At 42.1% G+C, this 8,680-nt stretch overlaps 2 protein-coding genes across 2 annotated transcripts in view; one reads left to right on the top strand and one right to left on the bottom strand.

The window, feature by feature from the left end:
- EPHX2 (epoxide hydrolase 2) overlaps positions 1–8,680 on the top strand; it is a 121,308-nt gene that overhangs the window by 1,238 nt on the left and 111,390 nt on the right. The window lies entirely within an intron of this gene.
- The window catches only part of CHRNA2 (cholinergic receptor nicotinic alpha 2 subunit), a 35,523-nt gene that overhangs the window by 22,592 nt on the left and 4,251 nt on the right, over positions 1–8,680 (bottom strand). The window contains exon 2 of the mRNA XM_069071948.1: positions 7,284–7,376. The gene's annotated coding sequence lies outside the window, so the exon portion shown is untranslated. The remainder of the gene's footprint in view (positions 1–7,283; positions 7,377–8,680) is intronic.

Raw genomic sequence — 8,680 nt, 5'->3', positions numbered from 1 at the left:
AGAGAGAGAGAGAGAGAGAGAGAGAGAGAGAGAGAGAGAGAGAGAGAGAGAGAGAGAGAGAGATGAAGGGAGGAAGGAAGGAAAGAAGAAAGCTTTATTATGTTCAGGCACAAATGATAACCAAAGTTAGGTTTTCAGGGGTCTTAATGGTGGCTAAGAATAATAGGCCATGGGAGTATAGAAGGGTCTTTAGATTTATGGGAATGGGAGGATAGGAGAGGGATCCTTGGAGGGGTTAGGCAAATAATAGGAGGGCAAGGTAGTGAGGAAGTAAACTAGAGGAGACAGTAGGGATAGAAAACAAGAGATATACACAAACATAAAAACAGAGATCAGGAGCAGAGTATGTTTGGGAAAGTATATGTCTACATATATATGTATGTGTGTGTGTGTGTGTGTATCTATAGCTATAGAGAAACATCTAAACATTTTTGTAGCCTTCAGGGGCGGGGGAGACCAAAGTAAAAAAGTGCACAGCAGAGAACAAAAGAAAACTTAGAGGAAGCAAAGAAAAGATGGACAATTCTCAATACAACATGTATTATTTATCATCCAGGCTTTCTTGAAATGAAAATTTATTGCTACATGTTTTGAATCCTGTGCTATGCACACAGAGTGCTTTTTCTTTTTTCTTTGTATTTGTTTCGATATTTAAGTTTATGATAGAAAAATCACTAAAACAATCTTATGGAAACAAATGTTGAAAACTATAAATTAATTAATTAATTATTAAAAGGAAAAAGAATAAAAGGCCATGTGACTTTTCCAACAAGTTGGATCCCATGGGCCCCTCTAAGACCCATGAGGGCTCACAAGTGGTAGGCTGGCTCTGCCCAAGAAACCAGGAATGCCCTTCTTCATGGCTGATGCCCTTTTCTAATCCTCATGCTTATCCTTCCCTGTGTGTTCAGCTAATTGAATAAGTCAACTCTCAAATTAGCCAATACTTGGCATCTCTCTACATATGATGTTAGAGCAGGGAAAATACAGCAAAACCCCATTTCCTCATATAAAATCCATGACCTTCACCTGACTCAGTGTGCATTCATACTGTGAAAGTGATTGCACTCCAGGCACTCTTTGAAATTTGGAGGAGCAGCAGAGATCTTAGTGGAGCAGTGGGGGAGGGAAGGGGACTGAGTCGAAGGCAGGCTCTCTGTAGGACCATTGCTGCTCTGCCCTTTGTAACAGCCTGAAGATCATTGTCCCTGAGGCACTACGCATTACCCTCTCTACATATTTCCTTTCCTTCAGTACAACATGCGATAACACAAATCTTCTATTAACAAAGTCTGAATTAAGGAGATTTCACTGTATGCCCAGTCAAAGCAGGGACAATAGCCCTATAGTTCCTGGATCATAGGATCAAAGATTTCTAATAAGAAGGAACTTTAGAGATCATAGAGAACAACCTCTTCCTTTTACACATGAAAAAACGAAATCTCTAAGATGGAAAGACCTTTACAAGACAAAGAATTGAACCTCCTTTTTGCAGACAAGGAGACTGAGGCAAGAGAGACTAAGTGGACCCTCCCCAATCCATGTAAAAAGGGGACTCTAAACAAACTTTGGAGCTGCAGAACCCACAAAATGAGACAGAGAAGCTAACCTCCCACTGAGGACAGCCCGGCAGGCCGGCAGGAATCCAGCACAGCAGCTCTGGGAGCCCAGCCCAGCCCCATGCTGAGGCTTTAGCCCCAGGGCGGGCCTGACCAGCCTCTGGCCAGAGGGACTCCAGATCAGCAGCAGCTGTGGCCCTCCAGATTTATCAACACATAGACACAAAGGACAAAGTGAGAGGTCAGTGCAGTCTGGACTTTGGGACCAGTAAGTGGGAGTGTGTGGCTTTTACCCCCAGGGCGAGAAGCCGCTGAGATGCTGGCACAGCCAGCCAGTGCCACGTGGTGGCTTCAGCTCTTGGCCTGCAGAGTGTAGGGGGACCAAGTACCAGTCTGAGGGGTAATTGCTCTTGCTTTAACCTTCTTGGATCTGGATTGCAGTCTAGGGTGGAGGTCCTGGGGTGTGTGTCCAGCTTGCCAGAGTGTGTGGAGACCTCAGAGAGGGCACCCATCTAATACCTCCAGCAGCTGAGACAACCCCAGCATTTGGGACGAAAGCTCCCCTGTCTGGTGGCAGAGTCCTACTGTGGCAAAAAGCCCATAAGTCAAGTAATTGAGTGGCAAAATGAGCAGGCAAAGGAAACAAAGCAGACAGAAGATTCCAACAATACACTCCTATTTTGGGGACAAAAAGGAGCAAAGCATGGAAAAGGAGGAAAACAGTGAAGTCAGAACTCCTGCACCAAAAGCTTCAAAGGAAAATACAAGCTGGTTACAGGCCATAGAGGACCTTAAGAAAGATTTTGAAAACCAAATAAGAAAAGTGGAGGAAAAATTGGGAAGAGAAGTGAGAACAATGCAAGAAAATTATGAAATGAGAGTCAACAGCCTGACTGAGGAAAATAATACCTTAAAAAACAGATTGACTCAAATGGCAAAGGAGGCCCAAAAAGGCAATGAGGAAAAGAATGCCTTAAAAAGCCAAATTTGCCAGATGGAAAAAGAATCTCAAAAGCTCAATGAGGAGAATCATTGCTTCAGAATTAGATTGGAGCAAATGGAAGCTAATGACTTTATGAGAAATCAAGATGCTGTTAAACAGATCCAAACAAATGAAAGAATAGAAGGCAATGTGAAATATCTCATGGGAAAAACCACTGACCTGGAAAATAGATCCAGGAGAGATAATTTAAAAATTATTGGACTACCTGAAAGCCATGACCAAAGTAAGAACCTAGAAATCATCCTCCAGGAAGTTCTCAAAGAAAACTGCCCTGATGTTTTAGTACCAGAGGGCAAAATAGAGGTTGAAAGAATCCACAGATCACCTCCTGAAAAAGATCCCAAAAAGAAAACTCCTAGGAATGTTATAGCCAGGTTCCAGAATTCCCAGATTAAGGAGAGAATATTACAAGCAGCCAGGAAGAAACAATTTGAATGTTGTGGAAACACAATCAGGATAACCCAGGATCTGGCAGCTTCTACACTGAGAGATCGAAGGGCTTGGAATATGATATTCCGGAGGGCAAAGGAGCTGGGATTAAAACCAAGAGTCACCTACCCAGCAAAACTGAGTATCATGTTTCAGGGGAAAATATGGTCTTTCAGTGGAATAGAGGACTTTCAGGCATTCTTGCTGAAAAAACCAGAGTTGAATAGAAAATTTGACATTCAGATACAAGAAGCAAGAGAAGCACAAGAAGGTGAACAGGGAAAAGGAATCATAAGGAACTTATCAAAGTTGAACTATTAACATTCCTACATGGGAAAACAGTAATTGTAACTTAGGAAACTTTTCTCAGTAGTTGAAGGGATTAGAAATATATATATATATATATATATATATATATATATATATATATTTGTCTATATATGAGGGTATATGGGCATATGAATACATATGTGAATGTGTGTATATATATGTTTACAGGTATATATAGATAGAGGGCACAGGTCCAATTTAAAAGGAAGGAATGATACTTAAAAGCGAAATTAAGAGGTGAGAGGAATATAATGAGAGGAGATGGGGAGAGACAGATTGGGGTAAACTATCTCATACAGAAGAGGCAAGGGAAAATGGTTACAATGGAGGGGAAGAATAGGAAGGCAAAAGGGAATGGGTCAACTTTATTCCCATTGAATTTGGCTTGAGGAGGGAATGAAATACACACTAAATAGGGGATCTCACCCTCCAGGAGAATAGAGGGGGAAGGGGATGAGAGGGGGGATGGTAGAAGGGAGGGGAGGCTGGGGGGGAGGGAGGTTGGAAGCACTTACTTTTGAAAATAGACAGGATCAAAGTGGAGAGTAGGGCGGGTGGGAGGTGGGATGGGAGGGAGGGAAGTGTAATCAGTCTTTTACAATATATCTACTATGTTATTGTTTTGCATTAGCCACACATGTGCAACCTATACTGAACTGTGTATCTTCCCAGTAGGGGTGGGTGACGGGGAAGGAGGGGAATGAATCTGGAGTTGAAAGTTTTGAAATCAAATATTCAAATATGTATATATGTGTGTGTGTATGTATATATACTATAATTAATACCATCTTACATGTAATTGGGAAATGGGATGTGCAAGCACTGAGGCATAGAGATCCACTGGAAAAGTGGAAAGGGTTATGGGGGAAAATGTGGGAGAGAGCAGATTGGAGGAGGGGATATCCTGTGGGACTGCTATTTTGGGGTGGTGGGTGGGGGAGAAATGGGGAGAAAATTTGTAACTCAAAATCTGGCGGAAACAGATGATGTAAATCAGAAGTTAATAAAGCATTAAAAAAAAGAGAGAGACTAAGTGACTTGACCAAATCATACGGTAAATGAGAGGCATCATGTGAAGCCAGGTCTTTTCACTCCAAATCCATTGCTTTTCCCAGCATGCTGTGCTGCCTGATTTAAAGAACAGATTCCTTAAAACTACAAAAGGACATCCAGAAGGCTAGAAACTCAATGGAATGAGCCAGTGGTCTGGATATTTGGACAAAGATTGTAACAATAAAAACAAAAGGCTGACACTAATTCTGGTGTTCAGTGGATCTTTCTCCTCTCTGTGATGGATGAGGACACACCTGAATATGAATATGGTCACAACCTACTGCTCATCAGCCTGACTTCTAACCTTCTCAGAAAGAACTTGACCAAACCACTAGAAAGCTACCTCTCAGTTCCCACCTAAGGGCCATTCATGGATGATAACTTGACAATCATCAACTACAGACAGAGAAATGGTCTCCGGACCAAGGACAGTGGCATGGAAAGATTAATCAGTGATTATAGAAAAATTTTAAGGCTCCGCTTGGATTTGCCTATGCATGCAATGTTCTCTCTCCTCACTTCCACCTCTTGGATGGGCCAGCTCCCATCAAGGCTCAGATCAAATGCTACAAGAGACCTTTCCTGGTTCCTCCAGTCTTTAGTACCCCACCCCATCCCCATTACTTAGTTTTCAATTTTGTATCTATTCTGTTTTGAATTATGTGTTTATAGGTTACTTCTTCCCAAAAGAATGCAAGCTCCTTGAAGGCAGAAAATCTTTTTGGTTTTGTAACATAGTACAGAGTAGGCCTTTAATAAGTAATTGCTGAGTTGAGTTGAATTGAATGTATTTTGATGGCCATTCTATAAATGGGTAGCTAAGACAACAGGAGACACTAAGCTTTTATCTATACCAACCTCCTGCCCCTTAACCATGTATGAAATTGAGACCATCCTTGTCTGCATGGACATGAATAATAACTTGTAAACTGTGGATGTCTCCCCCTCTAAGATTCTGTTTGAATTTAGAAGATGATGAAATCTGAACATGTGAAAATTACCTCCATGCCATTCATACCTGCTGGTAGGTAACCCAGGGCATGTAATGATAAAAATGACAAAGGGGAGCTTTTAGAGAAAAGAGAGGGAGATAAAACATAGGGAACTGGGAGACGGGAAAGCATAGGCTCATAGATCTAGGGCTAGAAGGGACCTTGGAGGCTGTCAGATCCAAATCTATCTCTCATTTTATGGATGGAGAAACTGAGGCCCAGAGTTAAGAGATTTGTTCACAACCACACAGGTATTAATCGATAGGGATAGGACATAAATTCAGATTCTCTGACTCCAGAGTCAGGGCTTTCTCCACTGTACCACTCTGCCTCCCTACAGTATGATTGAGCACATGACATAACTTAAGGGATTCCTACCCCCTCAGCTCTGGATTTTCTTGTGTCCAACTCCTTGTGATCTCAATTTGACAAAGATACCATAGTGATTTGCCATTTCCTTTTCTATCTTATTATACAGATGAGGAAACTGAGGCAAGTTAAGTGACTTGCTTAGGGTCACATAGCTATTAAATGTCTGAGGCCAGATTTGAGCTCAGCTCTTTCTGACTCTAGCCCCAGTACTCTACTCACGCAGGGCCATCTAGCTGCCCATGCTAAATTTTTTAGGTAATATCAAGTTAGGAGTCTGTGGGCTTGTCACTATAGAATTCACACTTTAAGTATACCTTTGTGTTCTCCATACCCAATTAAATCCCAACATTTAGTGCTTACTACCTTACTTACTGGCCATGGGAAAGTTACTTTATACTTTTGGGCCTCAGTTTCCTCAATTATAAAATGAGGAAACATGGATTCAATGACCTCCGAGACCTTTTCCACCTCTAAATGTCTGATCCTTTTAAGTGCTTTGCAAGTATTAAAACCTATACAAATGCCATCTAATTATTACACCCCTTCTTGGGGAAGCTCTAACCAGGATCCTGATGTCACATGCCGAGTTCTAACTTGGGAACAAATGAGGATGTGACCATAGCAGAGAAATTCTATTTGCACTGAGATGCCCCTTCTGGAGGAAGAAACAAAGCGGGAGAAGTAACAGGACATTGAGAAGGCATGTGCTTGGCAAGGTACTTCCTAAACTCTCCATTCTAATCACGTAATCCTTCTCCTTGCTAGGAGGCAGTATTTCACCCAAGCCTTCCAGGGAGGTCTCGAGTTTCTTTAGGAATCCATGCCATAGTCTTTCAACCCGGAAATGAAGAAACTCAGAGGATTCCAGGATCTCAGAGGCGGAAGAGATCTTTGAGGGCCTGACTCCTAAGTGAAGCAGGAGTTCTCTCCAAAAGACTGAGAAAAGGGGGTACAGTGGAAAGAATGGCAGACTTGGAGAACAGAGATTACTGGGGCTGTGCCTTGCTCTTGGATCACTCTCTCAATTCCCATAACCACTGGCAGGTCAGGTCCTCAGAAGGCAGCGACTACTGCTCCCCTCAGAGTTCTAGGGTCCCCCTGAGAAACTGGAATTTTCATTAATTTTTCTCAGGAACTCCCTATGGATACAGTATGATTGAGCACATGACACCACTTAGGAGACCCCTGCCCAGCTCTGAATTTACAAGAAAATGCTGGTTCAAAGTAATTTTGTTGTTTTTGGTAAGTCATTTTTTAGTTGTTTCTAACTCCTCATGACCCCATTTGAGGTTTTCTTGGCAAAGATACTGCAGCGGTTTGCTATTTTCTTCTCCAGCTCATTTTACAGATGAGGAAACTGAGGCAAATAGGGTACATATGTGCAGGAAGGATAAAAATCCCAGAGGAAGAAGAGGCAGACCTTGAAGCTCCTGTCTGGAGATTTGACAGCATCCTGTTGGATAATTGCCCTAACCCTCAAGGCTTTGACCATAACATTTACAAAAACAAAAGAAGACAAAAAAAAAAAGTCAACATATTTCTCACCTGTTTTTCCAGAAGGCAAGAAAATTCAGATTGGCAAGAAAACGGCCTGCAAAGTCACATTCTCTCAGATCACCTGTCTGTACACAGCCAAGTCTGCAAAATTCAAGCAAACACCATAGTGTATATACCCGGATGTAGAGGCAACCTAATTCAAATCCCACCTCTTACACTGAAGAATTGGGCAAATCACAGCCCTCCTTGGCCTCAGATTTCTTAACTCGAAAATAAGGAGGCTGGACTAGTTGACCTCCAAGGCCTTTTTCCAGTTCTCCATCTATGAAATCTACATCTTCTCCACTTTTTGTTTAAGGAACAAGTCTTTAATTTGACAGGTTTTCAGACAAAGTGAGATTAGACATAAGGAAGAATTTCCTTATTATAGGACCAGAGGTTTAGAACTATGAGGGAGAGAAGGGATCATCAAGTCTTGCCTAGATTACACAGGTGAGAAGAGGTAGAGATGGAACCTTAACCCAGGTCCACTAACTGCAGATCCAAACTGGAGGTGCTGAAATGTCAGGAAATGGAAGAAAGGAAAATGGCAGACTGATTTTTTTTCTCAGAGGATTCTTGGAATAGGATAAGAGGTATCAACAGAATAGGACAGATTTTAGTATTTTTCTTATAAGTTCTGTATGTATTCCTTCCTTCAGGCCTTTGCTTATATCATTTGCCCCATGCTGAAATGCCCTTCTTTGCCATCACTCTGCTGTCTGCCTAGTCCATTCCTCCAAGGCCTAACTGAAGTCCTTCCTATTCCATGAGGCCTTCTGACCAAGCCAGCCTGCCCCCTGGTATCATCATTCTTTTGAATCTATTTATTTATTTTTAGTTTTCAACATTCATTTGGCATCACTCTTTTGGCATCTTCTCATAAATCATTGAGGGTGGTTAGTTATCTTTTCACCGGAATAGATCCTTTCTCCCTGACTAGATAGTAAGCCTCCAGAGGACAAGAACAGTGCCTGTGCATGCCTAGAATAGCATTTAACAGCTGCTCAAGAAAAATTTTCTGATAATACATTGTGAAACTCCTTGAGGGCAAAGACAACTTTATTTCATCTTTGCCTCCCCAGCATACAACACTGTGCCTGGAATGTATTGATCAATCAGTGGATATATGGATGAATAGATAGCTGATGAATTGCCTGAAAGTTCTCAGATCTGAAAGCTCTCCTATCCTCCTCTCTCTTCACCTCTCCATTCCCTTCTCTCTACCCCTTTCTTCCCCTTCTCATCTCTCCTCTTTTCTCCTCTTCCTTTCCTTCCTCTCCCTCTCCTTTCCTTCTTTCCTCTCCTTTCCCCTCCCCTCCTCAATCTTTCTCTCCTCTCCCTTCCCCTCTTTCTTCTTCTCCTGTCTTTTCTTCGCCTCTCCACTCCTGTCTTCTCTAATTCTT

The sequence above is a fragment of the Petaurus breviceps genome, unplaced genomic scaffold, assembly GCF_028583685.1.
Source record: "Petaurus breviceps papuanus isolate PSGF00001 unplaced genomic scaffold, PetGlider_PUasm1.0 90845, whole genome shotgun sequence".
Lineage (NCBI taxonomy): Eukaryota > Metazoa > Chordata > Mammalia > Diprotodontia > Petauridae > Petaurus > Petaurus breviceps.
The sequence above is the reverse complement of the archived record's forward strand: the minus strand, read 5'-3'. Positions and strand labels throughout refer to the sequence as shown.